Raw genomic sequence first — 14,325 nt, 5'->3', positions numbered from 1 at the left:
CCTCTCAATTACCAGCTCAAAAATTCTGCACAAGGACATTCCACCCACTAGCATGGAAAGTGGACTCACTCTCCTTCAACTGGAAAGGCCTAACAGCATATGCATTCCCACCTCTTCCTTTGATACACAAGGTACTGCTAAAAATAAGGAAGAACGTCCAAGGATAATCCTGATAGCTCCAAACTGGCCAAGACAACACTGGTACCCACTACTGAAGAGCATGTCTCGGAACAATATGTGGCCAATACCACTGATGCCTTTGATGTTAACTCAGAACAACAACAGCATCATACATCCAAACCTAAAAACGCTGCAACTGACTGCATGGAACATCACATAGCAGCAGCTAATCCAGAACTTTCCCAAAGAGTTAAAGACATTATTCTTGAAGCACGCAGACCTTCAACAAGAAGGAACTATGCTGGAAAATGGAAAAGGTTTGTCATTTGGAGTACGGAAAGAGGAAAAGATGTGTCAAACATAGATATACCTAACATTCTGGAGTATCTGGCCGAACTTCTTCATTCAGGCCTGAACTACTCCTCCATCAAGATACATGCATCAGCTATTTCAGCAGAATACAGCTTTGATCCACCTGTTTTTTCGCACCCTTTGCTCAGGCAGTTCCTCAGAGGAATCAAGAATGTAAAACCTCCAAGGAAACCACCATTACCAGCTTGGGATTTAAACTTTGTGCTAGAAAAGTTGACACTATCACCCTTTGAACCAGCAGCAACAGCAGACCTACAACACCTGTCATGGAAAACTGCTTTCCTACTGGCAATTACTTCAGCAAGGAGGGTTTCAGAACTACAGGCCTTAATGGCAGTGCAACCCTTCCTAATCTTCCACCAAGATAGAGTATCCTTGAGGACTAATCCAACATTTATGCCCAAGGTGGTATCCAGAGTGTCTTTAAACCAGGCAATCCACCTACCTACCTTCTTTCCCAACCCACAAAACAGAGGGGAAAGAATACTGCATACCTTGGATGTACATAGACAGCTACGCTACTACTTGGACAGAACAAAAAATAGCAGAAAGACTGACCAACTCTTTGTAGCCTATGCAGCAGGAAGGGAAGGAAAAGCTATTTCCAAACAGACAATCTCCAAATGGATAGGAAATTGCATACGATACTGTTACTCCTTCCATGGAAAACCAATTCCACAGAACATAAGACCTCATTCTACAAGGGCAACAGCCACTACCACAGCCTTCTTACGAGGAGTGGCAACCAAAGACATTATTGAGGCGGCTACTTGGACCTCCGTGCATACATTTGCCAAGCATTATAATTTGCCTCTTTATTCCAGATCCCGAGCAGGGTTTGCCACTGCTGTACTGCAAGGGATCCTAAACACACCATAATCTACTTTTATCCTCCTCCCTAGTTGGCTATGGTATTCTACCCACTTGTTATGACTGCAGATGCATCCATGAAGGACATAGTACAGTTTTGTACCTACCATAAATGTAGATGTCCGAACTGGATAGCATCTGCAGTCAGGATTACCTCCCTCCTTCCCTCTGTGGTACTCCTAGGGTGTTTACCCTCCTAATAGCTAGCTGTTGGGGAGTCTTTTATGGTGTATTTGTTTGTATATATGTACATACATGCTTATTGTTGTGTTTACCTCTATCTATTTGGAAACATTGGCATCTATCCAAATTTTAGCCTGCAAGAGGGCTACTGGCATCTGGGGCAAGAAACACTGAGGAAAATGGCGTCGGCTGATGCTTTTATACCCGAAGACGACCAGAGATGACGTCGGGTGGAGTGCGACATCAGCGAAGCGGACCGGACTTTGGAATCCGGCCGACTGCAGGGCTGCCTGACGACAGGACAACCCGCTTGTTATGACTGCAGATGCTATCCAGTTCGGACATCTACATTTATGGTAGGTACAAAACTGTACTTTCCCACTCTTGTCTACTCAGGACTGAAAACTTCCTTAGACAACAGGGATGACTGCAAGAAGGGTTACAGAAAAGAGGCAAGAGAGGGCTGGAATTTACTGGAGAAACCTGACAAAGGAACCCAGATATTGAGAGCAAATACCTCGAGCAGGAAAGGTAATAGAGTGGGATGAGGCCAGGAAGACATTGGGATTGCAGGCTAAAGACAGTCTTTCCTACCAGGGCTTGATCTCCGAGTACAGGCAAAGAGAAAATGATATGTGAATTCTAAGTCAAAGACCTGCTTTGCCAGAGTTTTCAGTTAAATCTAGAACAGAAGCAGCTGCTTGAGTCTTACAGCTAACCTTTTTTTTTTTTTTAATCAGAGAAGGTTAAAGATTGGGAAGAGACACTGGTAAAGCAGTTTACAGGGAAACAATTTAAATATGTGTATGTCTCACAAGTATGCAACCAACTCCAGACAGTTTATGATCTTTGCTTGGAAGTGTTTGCATCAGTATTTTTATACTCCAAGCAGACTTAAAAGATTTTTTTCATCAGATTGCAAATGTTAGAGGTGTGATGGAGAAAGAAGTAACTGGGAGCGTGTTTTTTTTTTTTTTTTTTTTAAGTGTAATGGTAATGAGTTGGCATATGTTTAAAATTCCCTACAGAGTACTCTTTTCTGAAATATTGGGTGAACAAATGGCTGTAAGGAAAGAAGGAAATGATTCTTTTGAGCTAGGATACAGGATATCTTTACATAGTATGGCCTTGTTAAGTTTGATTTCCAGTTGACCACGGTGGTGCAGCGGTTAGTGTTGTTGCCTCACAGCAAGAGGCTGTCCGGTTCGATTCTCTGCTGGAATTCCTTCTGTGTGGACAGTGCATGACCCTGTGACCCTGCATGACTCTGGATGACCCTGTGATCGACTGAGCTTTAAAAGACATGCAGGTAGGTGCGTGAGTCTGTGTGTGTGCCTTCTCTGAAGGTCGGGCATTGGGGTAGCAGCTCAGCATTGTAAAAATCCACTGCCAGTCATAAGCGGACCAGTGATCCACTGTGGCAAACCCTAACCAGGAGAAGCCAAAAAAAGCTATCTCATTAAGTTTGATTTCCATTTTCTAAGAATTGTTTTTTTTGGCAGCCAACAGAATTAGTCTACACCAGCTGTATTTTTGAGGTATTTAGTATTATAAAAGAGAGAAAAGAACTGGAAGAGGGATCTTTAAAAAAGAGAAGGAACAGATTATATAGAAGTAAATGGAAATTGTGGGAACAATACATGCATAATAATGTTCAGCAACTCTCTAAGTTTGTAAGAGCAATTTTTAAAAACTGTCCTTATTTCTCAGCTTTTGTCCCACCATCATTTATGGCCTTGTCCAGATTTCTTGCTCTAAAAAGTTGAGAGGTGTGCCTGAAACTCCTTATCTGTCTCCATAGGTCTGTGTCCTCCTTCCTATCTTTCAAAACCACTCTGAAAGACTTCATAGATATAATCTGGCTCTGGTCTTGCTCAAAACCAGGATAAACTGTATCCCTAAATGTGAACAGGTACCTTTTCATTTCTTATACCTCCTTACTCTCCCTTCACTTACTTCATTACTGCTGTCTAATTCTCTTCTCTGACTTTCTCTCTAAATATACAATAAGCCTGTTTTTCCCTCACTTCATATTGCAATTCCTGTTTGTATTAGACTAACTTGCCTTTAATTTCTCTACAAACTGTATAAAATTTCTAAATATCAAATGATTGTCCTGTACCGTGTATTGATTTCAGTGCTTTTATATTCTGTCGAATTTGTTATAGTTATTTAAACTGTAGATGTTTTGTTTTATTTTTGACAATTGTAAAATTGTTCTTAAAATGTTTTATACTAATTTGGACCTTTTCTCCCCTGGGCTCTACTGAAATTGGGCTTCTACCCAGTCGGACTTTCCCGATAATCAAATGTCAATAAATAAATAAATTCCACATATTCTTCCAAGTTCCCTTCATTGGTATTTTTACTTTGTGTGGTTGATATGTTTGTCCATCCACTCAGTCTCAAGCTTGGAAAGTGCTGTTTTTGGTGGCCTTATTACCTGTTTGCAATGGATCTTGGAGTTTCAGCCTCTGATGTGCTGGGAGCAGTGGTCTTTCACATGGTTCTCTTGTCTGTCAAGATAAACCCAAGTTTCATGTTACAGGTCTTTTTCTGAACCATTTAATTTTATTGCCCTCTTTTCTTTGCAGTGGCAGAAGCAAGGATAGAAAAGGGCCTTTACACCTTTGGTTGTGCATTGTAAGCTTAGTGGTTACCTGAAGTGGGTGTGCAGTATTTGGAAGATACTGGCTGACCGTTCTGCAGTTTCCAAGTTAATACTTTCCCTCTGAGTTGCCAGCTGTGTTATCTTTTGTCACAGGGTTCCAAGCCATTGTCTGACTAATCAAATAGGAAGTGGCTGCCTTCAGGAATGCCTCTGCTGTAGACATATGTGCCTCTGTCATTTGATTTTTGGTGCATACTTTAATCAAGCTTGCCATGTCAAATGCAAGAATGTGGGTTGAGTCTCGTATGGTAAAACAGTATTTCAGGTCTTATCTTTCTGAGCACTGTGCCTGTGTCCCTCTGGCACTTTTACACCATGAAGGTTATTGCTTGAGATTAAGGCCATAATGGGATTCCTCAGAAAGGGTCCTTGATACTAGTTGCGACAGGTAATGTCACGCTCCTTATCAGTGCGTCATCTTTAACCTTGGCTGTCTGGCTTCCCCATATGCTAGCCAAGTATGTGCATATAAGTTGTTAGAAGTACAAATGTCTGATCTTCACTGTTTTCCCAATTTGCAGAAGGGTGCTCATTATTGTATAGAGGAGGAAGTGCAGAGCTCAGAATTGGCTAGCTAGATGAGCTCAGGCTTCCTCTGTCACAGCTTGCATCAGAATGGGCAAGTTGTCATTCCAACATGTTTTTTTTTTTTTTTTTTTTGCTGAATAATGATGGAGTGAATAAACTCAACCAAGGACATCGTGAAATTTATCTTGCAGATTAACTGATATAGTAAGATGTTATTAGTTTACTTCAAAGTGAAATTGGGTGAAAGGAGAAAGTTATTGGTTTGAAGGATAATGAGCAGAAGTGAAGAAAGAGGATTTAAGTTAAATGGAGTTATCAGAAGGAGAAGGAAAGGTGGTGAGTGAAGGCTATCAAGTGGTGCTGAGTGCAAGGACTTGGGTAATAAAATTCGCTGCACATGTTAGAGAAAGGATTGATAGTGCAGTTATAATGGAACAGGGAATGTTTGGAACTGAAGGTTTTGGATATGATACCTGGATTTTAAATGCTTAGGGAGAGCTAAGACAGGAAAGTAGTTTGGTGGCAGTGAGTGCCCAAGCAATGACTAAATGAGTGTAATTGAATGAGATACATGAAAATTCTATAGTCTTATTTTGGAAATAGGTACTAGGAGACCACCAAGTACAGCAGGTCAGATAAATCATGAATTTGAAAACAGAATTAACACAGCTGGACAGGAAATGTTTGTACTATCTGTAATATCTCAAAAAGCTAGATTAAATTTGATTCAATAAATATGTGAGAATGGCTTGCACCTTGTTTTTATCAGAGTGGAGGAATAAAGTAAGCACCAGTACCCATGCATGACTATATCTGGTGATTCGCAGTCCTGAAGTTCGATATGAAAAAGGCAGCTAAAAATTAGGTGTAGCACTGTGGAAGGCAGACATCCCAGACTCGCACATAGATACTTGTAAAATGGTGTGGGATCTGCTGACACGGAAAAAGAAAATGATCTCGAATGTCTATAAAATCATTACGTCTATTAGACACACTAAAGAGGCTATTCACTCTAATTATTGGACAAAACAAGATCCCACAATTTCCTCCAGTATAATTGCACAGGCGATTCAGAAATTTTCCAAAGTCATACCCCTTCAAAAATTCAGATATACTCAAGTTATGATTGTAAATAATGCTTATTTTACGCCTTCAATCTTAAATAAGATGTACAAAGAAGTCCCACCATACTGCCAATTCTGCCCTTCGAAAGAAGCAGATGTCATACACATTTTTTGGAGCTGCAAATGCTCATACAAACTTTGGTGTGCCCTAAGGGTCAGATTAGAAAAAATGGGATATGAAAAATCAACCTTATCTTGGAAATTTGCCCTCCTGCATATCCCCCCAATAGGTTTGAATATTAAGAATATGCACCTTCTAATAACAACATTTATGTTGATAAAATATTACATCACCCTAAATTGGAAAGACAGGTCTAAGATATCATGGGAAGGATTTAAACTTATTGCTAGAAAGCATTTATATGCACATAAATATTTGTGGTATTCCATGAGGCAAAAATCAGCACAGAGGGATACTTGGAAATTGGTATTTGAATATATTCTGTCATGACTTTACCTCAGTATCGTACTTTCAGCACATTTAGATATGGATGAGAGTTGTGTATAGGTAGCTTTAGTCTGTAGAACTTTTTGTTTGAGATTTGTATTTAGTTGTGTTTGTATATTGTTGATATAATCTTAATAAAAAGATTTTGCAAAAAAGAATATCATTCTAGCACTGCACATGGTTAGACTCCAGTCTTGACACGAATGTAGAAGGAAACAGTGAGTTGTAGAGGAGAGGAAAATAACAAAAGGGGGTAAAAAAGACTGCATGCAGGATGCATATATATATATATATATATATATATATATATATATATATATATATATATATATATATGTGTGTGTGTGTTTATTATTTTGCTGGATGGAAAGAGTAGATACTAAAAAAGTGTGTGCATTCATTGCGTGTGTGTGGAAGGGGGAATCGCAGCAGGTCAAGACAGCCATAAGTCAGGGCTTATTAGGAATAAGTGATGAACTTGACATTATTAAGTTGACCCGAAGTTAATTTCCTTGAGGGGGTGGGATAGTAGTACCAAGGTGCAGCAGAATGGACTCTTGGCTACTGATATGGCAGACTTTTCAGCATTGCTATAAAGAACTGGATGATGGGGTGCAGTTTAAGAAGGCAGACACATGAATAAAAGGGGTTATAGTTATAAAAAGTGTTCATGTTTTAAGTTTAAAAAGGGCATGCAAGTTAGCTGGGTTTCTCCTAAGTTGCTAAGAAAATAGGTAGGTGGTATTTGCATTGCCAGCAGAGTGCAGAACTTTGTTTTGGTAATAGCACTGGTTTCAGATTCTCATTTCATGCAGTGTCAGTGTTGCAACAGATAGCGCACTTTGGTGCTGAAGGCTGTGGGTTCTAACCAGAAACATACTTGTGGAGAGAATTAGGTTAACCAGTTTATTGACTGAACCAAGATTGGTTACCATGGTGAAGGATTTGGAAAGCTTGTTTCCTTTGCAACATGTATGTTGAATAGACTGGTACTCGGGTTCTGCAGCCACACAGTGACGTGTCCTTTGGACACAAAGCAAAAAAAGGTTCTTGCGTTAACACCATACAGACTATGTTATGCTGCTCATCAGCACAAACAGAATCTTGTAATAGTTTGTTGGTGGTGGTGTGCTTAGAGAACAATATCATTACTGCATTAATTTTTAGTGTCCACTTTAGCTCAGGATCAGTGGAAGCCATTTACTCATGTCTTTGTGGCACCTGTGCAAGGCAAGAATCAATGCTGGATGGGACAGAACTACATCATCTACATACATTACGGTGCTTAAATGTTCCAAGGAAAGGTGTTAACATAGAGGGAATAGAGGACTCAACTTAAAACTTGTTGGGGCCCAAGTTGAGATGGGTCATGTTATGGAATAAGAGTTGTGGTTGCAAATGGTGAAGGCACTGTTAGCCAAGTTCTTCCTGCTGCTCATAAATCAGCAAAACAAATTGCTATACAATTACAAAAAGGCTATTTGTTCATTTAAAATCAGCTGTTCAACAGTAAACTATCACTGTGACTAAAGCCACACTCTTGTTATCCAGCACATCAAAAAGGCTGCCCAAATCTCCATTGCTTCCTGCAAACCATTTGGTATCCCTCTACTTTAAATATCTGTGATTACAGCTAGGTCACACACACACTTTTTATAAACATAGGGGCAGTTTAGCCTGCACCAGTCTACATATGTCAGAGGAAGCTGGTGCCCTCAGCAGAATATGCACACATCCACACCACTTGCATATTCTCTACAGACTGCACCCAAGCAGAAGCTGAACAGCACCAGTAACATTAACTGCTGCACTGACTGTGTCTGTTTTTATTTCTCAAGTTATCCAGTCTAAGGTAACTGGGAGTCACAGTCTGCTCAGCAAGTAATGGGCACAAGGCAGGAAGTAATTCTTGAAAGAATAGTAGCAGTCCATTACAGGCCACATTCCTCCCACCAACACCCTTTGGTATAATCTGGACATTATATACCTGCTTGCATGTTATAAGTATGTAGGAGGAAACTAGAGCCCTTGATGAAAACTCAGACACAAAGAGGGCATGCGGACATCACTTAGGGGGACACTTCAGGAACAATGAGCAAATTTTAAGTTACTCTGTTATACAGAGAACTTCTATCTCCAGTGCTCTGTTCAGATGTTCATCGTGTTTCACTGTTGCAGTCATTACTCTTGGGTTATCCTGCTGGCATCCTACCCGCAGTCGGACTGAATTCCAAAGTCCTGGTCTGGCGTCAGTTGCTGTCGCCTCTTCCCTGACGTCAGTGCGCCAGGGGTCTAAAAGATGCAGCCAGCGCCATTTTCTTCAGTCTTTCTTGCTGCGTGGTGCCCGAAGTAAAAGCAGTTTGCAAGTGCCGGTCGGCCGACTCCTGAGATTTTCAAATCCGAATTTCAGAACCGAAGTCTTCATTAAAGCTAAGTACCCCATTGGGGAACTTTTTTCTTGCTCCAGACCAATGTCAGAAAAAGTTAACAATTGTATTTCTTGTGTGAAGCAAATACCTCATAAGGATTTTCACTCTTACTGTATTCCTTGCCTAGGTCCCGACCACAACATTGCTAGCTGTCGGTTTTGTGCTAGATTTAACCAATGCACTATTAAGCATCGGTTCGATTTTGCATTTCATTATTTTGGCCGAAGGTTTAATTATATAATGCAGTCGGAACAGCCGACGACCAGAGTTTACAAAAAGCGCAAGGAGAAAGAAAAGGATAGGCATCCAAAGTCCAAAACTGATGAAGAGACCTCCGCTAGGCCAGTCGCCGGTTCTCAGTGAGACGCTTTCGCAGCCCCTGGCGCCCGCTACCTCAGAGCCACAGGCCGCTTCCGACTCCCACGTGGAGCCGACGGGGCCTCTGGATACTCAAGGTATTGGACACTCGTAAATCATTCCCTCAGATGGGTCCGGACCCACTGAGCAGGCATCTGCTTCTGAGGGTGTGTTCAGACCTACACAGTTGTATATTAAACCATCTTCAGCTTCAAAGACAAAGACAAAAGCAGCTCTAAAGACAAAGAAACAGGTACAGCATTCTCCTACTCAGACTACAATGCCTAAAAAACAGATGCTTAAAATGGCCGAAGACCTAAATATTTTGATCAGGGGTTCCCATCCCCCTCCTGATAAGAGGCTTAGGCAAGAGACAGAATATGATTCTTCTGATCTAGTTTCTATTTCCTCTGATTCCTCTTCTGAACAGGATTATTCTGTTCCTCCTTATGAGGATTCTGATGCTGAAGAATCCATTCCTTCAGCCTCTCCTCCTAAGGAGTATTCTTTTGGGGAAACACTGCATACCATGAGGGAGCATTTCCACTGGGAAAGCCAAGATTACTCGGAATCTAAGAAAAGGCTCAGAGACTTTCTGCTATTACCTCAGCACAGACCCCTTGCTATTCCACCTGTTCTAGACATTGTAGATGATGTATTTTCAGAGTCCGGCCTGTCCCCTGACACACTACCTCCTGCACCTGCTAAGCCTGACAGATACTACAGGGTCCCAGATTCTCATAAATTCCTATATAAAAACCCCGCTGCTGACCCAGAAACTATATGTCAGGGTCCCAAAGGGGTCAAGCTTCCACTGCAAAAAAACCCTGTCCCCTCTGATAGGGACTCTAGGGCACTGGACAGATGGAAAAAAGTTTACACTTCTGCTACCTTGGCTGTAAGGGCTTTAAATTGTCAGTTTCATATGCTTAAATATCAGCAATACTTAATGTCACTGCTTAAACAGAAAATGTTGACAAATTCTGAATGTTCAGAGAACAAGGAAATGCAGGATTTATTGCATGCAACTGAACAAGTGGGAAAGCATACTTTGCAATGTGGTTATGATTCACTGGAGGCCTCTTGCAGGGCCGCTGTTACAGGTTCTGTTATTAGAAGGCATGCTTGGTTAAAGCAACAGAATCTGCCTGATCATGTTAAAGCAAAATTATTGGATGCTCCATTTTAGCATGATACTTTGTTTGGTGTTAAGGCAGAAGAGGTGTTGCAGAAAATGTGTTGCAGAAAATGGAGAATAAAGCGAAATCCATGCAGACAGTTAAGGATTTCCTACAGGTACAGCCACCCAGATTTAGTAGGAACTGGTCTACAAAGAATTGGTCCTTTCCAGTGTCAGACAGGCCACAAAGAGGCAGATACAGACGCCCCAGAGGCAGATCACAGCCCCAAGGCTCATACAGGCCTAAACAATGGGGTGCTTCTACCTCCAAAAGCGGAGAAGACAAATCACAACCATACAGGAAACAGTCCCAATGCTTTCCTCTGCCAGAACCAAGCACTTATCTTTTGGCAGCCCCCTTAGGGGGAAAACTAGCACTTTTTTCACCAAATTGGCACATGATTACCCAGGACAAGTGGATCTTGAACATAGTGTCTCAGGGCTACAGGTTCCACTTTCTCAACCTGCCAAGGGCAAAAGGTATGCCAGACCTGCCACACAATCAATGGGCAGAGGCACAAAAACAAGTTTCATCCCTCATGGACATGAGGGCCATTCAGCAAGTACCACAACAAGAGCAGGGACAAGAATTTTACACGAAACTTTTCCTGGTGCCCAGAAAGGACAAAGCCTGGAGACCAGTACTGGACCTGTCTATTCTAAACACATTTCTGGACGTTCCAAAATTCAAAATGTTGACTCTGCAACAGCTACTGCCCATGCTGGGCAAGAAGGCTTGGCTCGTTACTTTGGACCGAAAAGAGGCATACCTGCATGTCCCAGTCAGACAATCTTGCAGAAGATACCTCAGATTCATAGCTGGCTCAATGCATTACCAATTCTCTGCACTGCCCTTTGGCTTATCTACTCTGCCCAGGGTCTTCACCAAATGCCTGGCATCAGTAATTGCATTTTGCAGACAAAGAGGAATTCAAGTATATCCTTATTTGGACGACTGCCTTATTCAAGCAGAGAACAAAGACACTCTGCTACAGCATCTGGCGTTTGTAAAAAGATTACTAATTTGCCTAGGGTACACAGTAAACGAAAAGAAATCAAAACTAGTACCCTCTCAAGAGATAATATTCCTGGGTGCAAGCTTAAACACAACTACCCAGATGGCTTATCTCACACCAGACAAACAAAGACAACTGACTTCTTACTTCAAAATGTTGGCAACAAAGACCCAGTTATCTGCAAGAAAAATTTTGCAGGCTTTGGGCTTCATGGCATCCTGCATTCTGCTAATTCCATATGCCAGACTGCATATGAGGAAACTACACTGGTATCTAAAGTGTTTGGACTCAACATTGCCACAGCCTGGAAACATTAATTACCCTCATTCTCTGCCTGCAACAGGAGTTCCGATGGTGGGCACAGGCCTGTCACCACAACAAGGGACAGCCTTTCACTTTACCCACAGCCAGGCAGACACTAACAATGGATGCATCAGATTATGCCTGGGGGGCCCACATGGCAGGATAATGTATTCAGGGCACATGGCCCGCAAGCCAGATGCAGCTTCATATCAATCAAAAAGAGATGCTAGCTGCTCAGAATGCCCTGACAGCTTTCAAGGACCTACTTCATCCAGGAAAGCTACTGATAAAGATGGACAATACTACGGTCATGTGGTACATAAACAAGCAGGGGGCACACATTCCTACCCCCTCTGCAGACCAGCAATGACCTTGTGGGACACGGCATTGACTTATCAAGTTCACCTGCAAACACAATTCCTGCCAGGAAAAACAAATACTCTGGCAGACAAACTAAGCAGAAACCTCATGGATCCCCATGAGTGGAAACTGGATCCGCAAGTCTTCAGCATGATAACAAGGAAATGAGGATGCCCAGACATAGATCTATTTGCCTCCCCTCACAACTGCCAATTACAGAGATTTTGCACAAGGATTTATCACAAACAAGCATGGAAAGTGGATGCCCTATCCTTCAGCTGGAAAAACCTAACAGTGTATGCCTTTCCTCCACTACCTCTCCTTCCCAAGGTACTCCTAAAGGTCAGACAACAGAAGCCAAAAATGATACTGATTGCACCAGACTGGCCACGCCAGCACTGGTACCCAATCCTAAAGAGCTTGTCTCAAGGTCCAGCATGGATATTGCCTCAAACTTCCCACTTGCTGACCAACAAAACAATCGGATCCTGCAGTCAACTCAGGACCTTAAATCTGGCAGCTTATTGGATAATGTAGCCATTCAGAATACTCCTATTTCAAAAGCTGTTGTAGATGTTATCTTGGAGGCCAGGAGGCCCAGTACCAGAAAATCTTATGTAGAAAAATGGAAGAGATTCTGTGTTTGGAACCAGGAACAAGGCATTGACACGTATGTACCAGATATTACTTAGATTTTACAATACCTAACTGAGATGCTGGACAAAGGCCTTTCTTTTTCATCGATTAAGATTCATGCCTCTGCCTTTTCATCCCATTACAATACGGAACCACCTATCTTTTGTCATCCTTTAATAAGGCAGTACCTCAGAGGGGCCAAAAACATCAGGCCTCCAAGGAGAGCACCAATTCCGACATGGGACCTCAATTATGTCTTGGAAAAACAACTCACACTGCCTACCTTTGAGCCAGCTTCAACAGCTCTGCTCCTAGCAATAACATCTACAAGACGAGTCTCTGAGTTACAAGCACTCATGGCTGTGGAACCTTTTATCATTTTTCATCCAGACAGGGTTTCTCTGAGGACAAACCCAACATTTATGCCTAAGGTGGTGTCCAGTGTGGCCCTCAACCAAACCATTCACTTGTCTACCTTTTATCCAAACCCACAGAACAAAGGTGAGAAAATTCTGCATTCTTTGGACATACACAGGCAGCTACACTTCTACTTGGACAGAACTAAAGCTTTCAGAAAGACTGAGCAACTTTGTGTCATATGCTGCAGGATCACAAGGAAAGGCTATCTCAAAACAGTCTATTTCTAAATGGATAGGTAATTGCATACGTTTCTGCTATTCTCAGCATGGCAAATTAGTGCCTAAGGGCATTAGGCCTCATTCTACCAGAGCAGCAGCCTTCCTCAGAGGAGTACCAACCAAAGACATCTTAGAGGCTTCAACTTGGAGTTCAGTGCACACTTTTACAAAGCACTACCACTTACCTCTTTACTCTAAATCCAGAGCAGGCTTTGCCACTGCAGTGCTGCAGGGCCTCATAGCCTCTCCTAATCCTATTTAGCTCAGCCACCCATTCTCAGCTTTGGGATTCAACCCAAGAGTAATGACTGCAACAGTGAAACACGAAGAACATAGTACAGTTGTGTACACTTACCATAAATGTAGATGTTCAAGTGTATTCACTGTTGCAGTCCAGGTTACCCTCCCTCCATCCCCCTTTTTTTTTGCTGGGCCTTATCTGTACTTCTCTATTCTATACAACCTATGTGGTGTATTTGCTTGTAGATGAAGGGAATGTTTTTTTTCTGCATGTATGTTTATTGGCATAATGTATTTAAGCTACCCTTTTGGGGGCACCTGAGATCTGGGGCAAGAAAAACTGAAAAAAAATGGCGTCGGCTGCATCTTTTATACCCTTGGCGCACCTACGTCAGGGAAGAGGTGACAGCAACCGACGCCGGACCAGGACTTTGGAATTCAGGCCGACTGCGGGTAGCCTGCCAGCAGGATAACCCAAGAGTAATAACTGCAACAGTGAATACACTCGAACATCTATATTTATGGTAGGTATACAACTGTACTTTCTGTGTCCTGTGGTCATTGTATGGATTGAGGGTGTGTGGAGGAAAATCACTGTGGTGGTAAGAAAACCCTTATTACTGTGAATGTATGTACTGGCAAAGGAAGCCCCATTATGTGGGGGGGGGGGGCAAGCAAATGAGAGGGTAAAGGAAAGATTAAGAATAGTCATCAAGGAACTACTTTACTTTACTCAGAAAGTGAACCCCTGGAATGCATTGCTGGGGAGAAGCGGATTCTAGAGCAATGCTGACTATAAAAGGTACTTGGGCGAGGTGAAAAAAAATCTAGAAAAGCAGGAGTGAGATCA

General features: G+C 42.1%; 1 protein-coding gene across 17 annotated transcripts in view; it reads left to right on the top strand.

Moving 5' to 3' along the window:
- The window catches only part of PTPRK (protein tyrosine phosphatase receptor type K), a 3,469,591-nt gene that overhangs the window by 549,506 nt on the left and 2,905,760 nt on the right, over positions 1-14,325 (top strand). The window lies entirely within an intron of this gene.

The sequence above is a fragment of the Protopterus annectens genome, chromosome 1.part0 (genome assembly GCF_019279795.1).
Source record: "Protopterus annectens isolate FY-2018-M chromosome 1.part0, PAN1.0, whole genome shotgun sequence".
Lineage (NCBI taxonomy): Eukaryota > Metazoa > Chordata > Ceratodontiformes > Protopteridae > Protopterus > Protopterus annectens.
The sequence above is the reverse complement of the archived record's forward strand: the minus strand, read 5'-3'. Positions and strand labels throughout refer to the sequence as shown.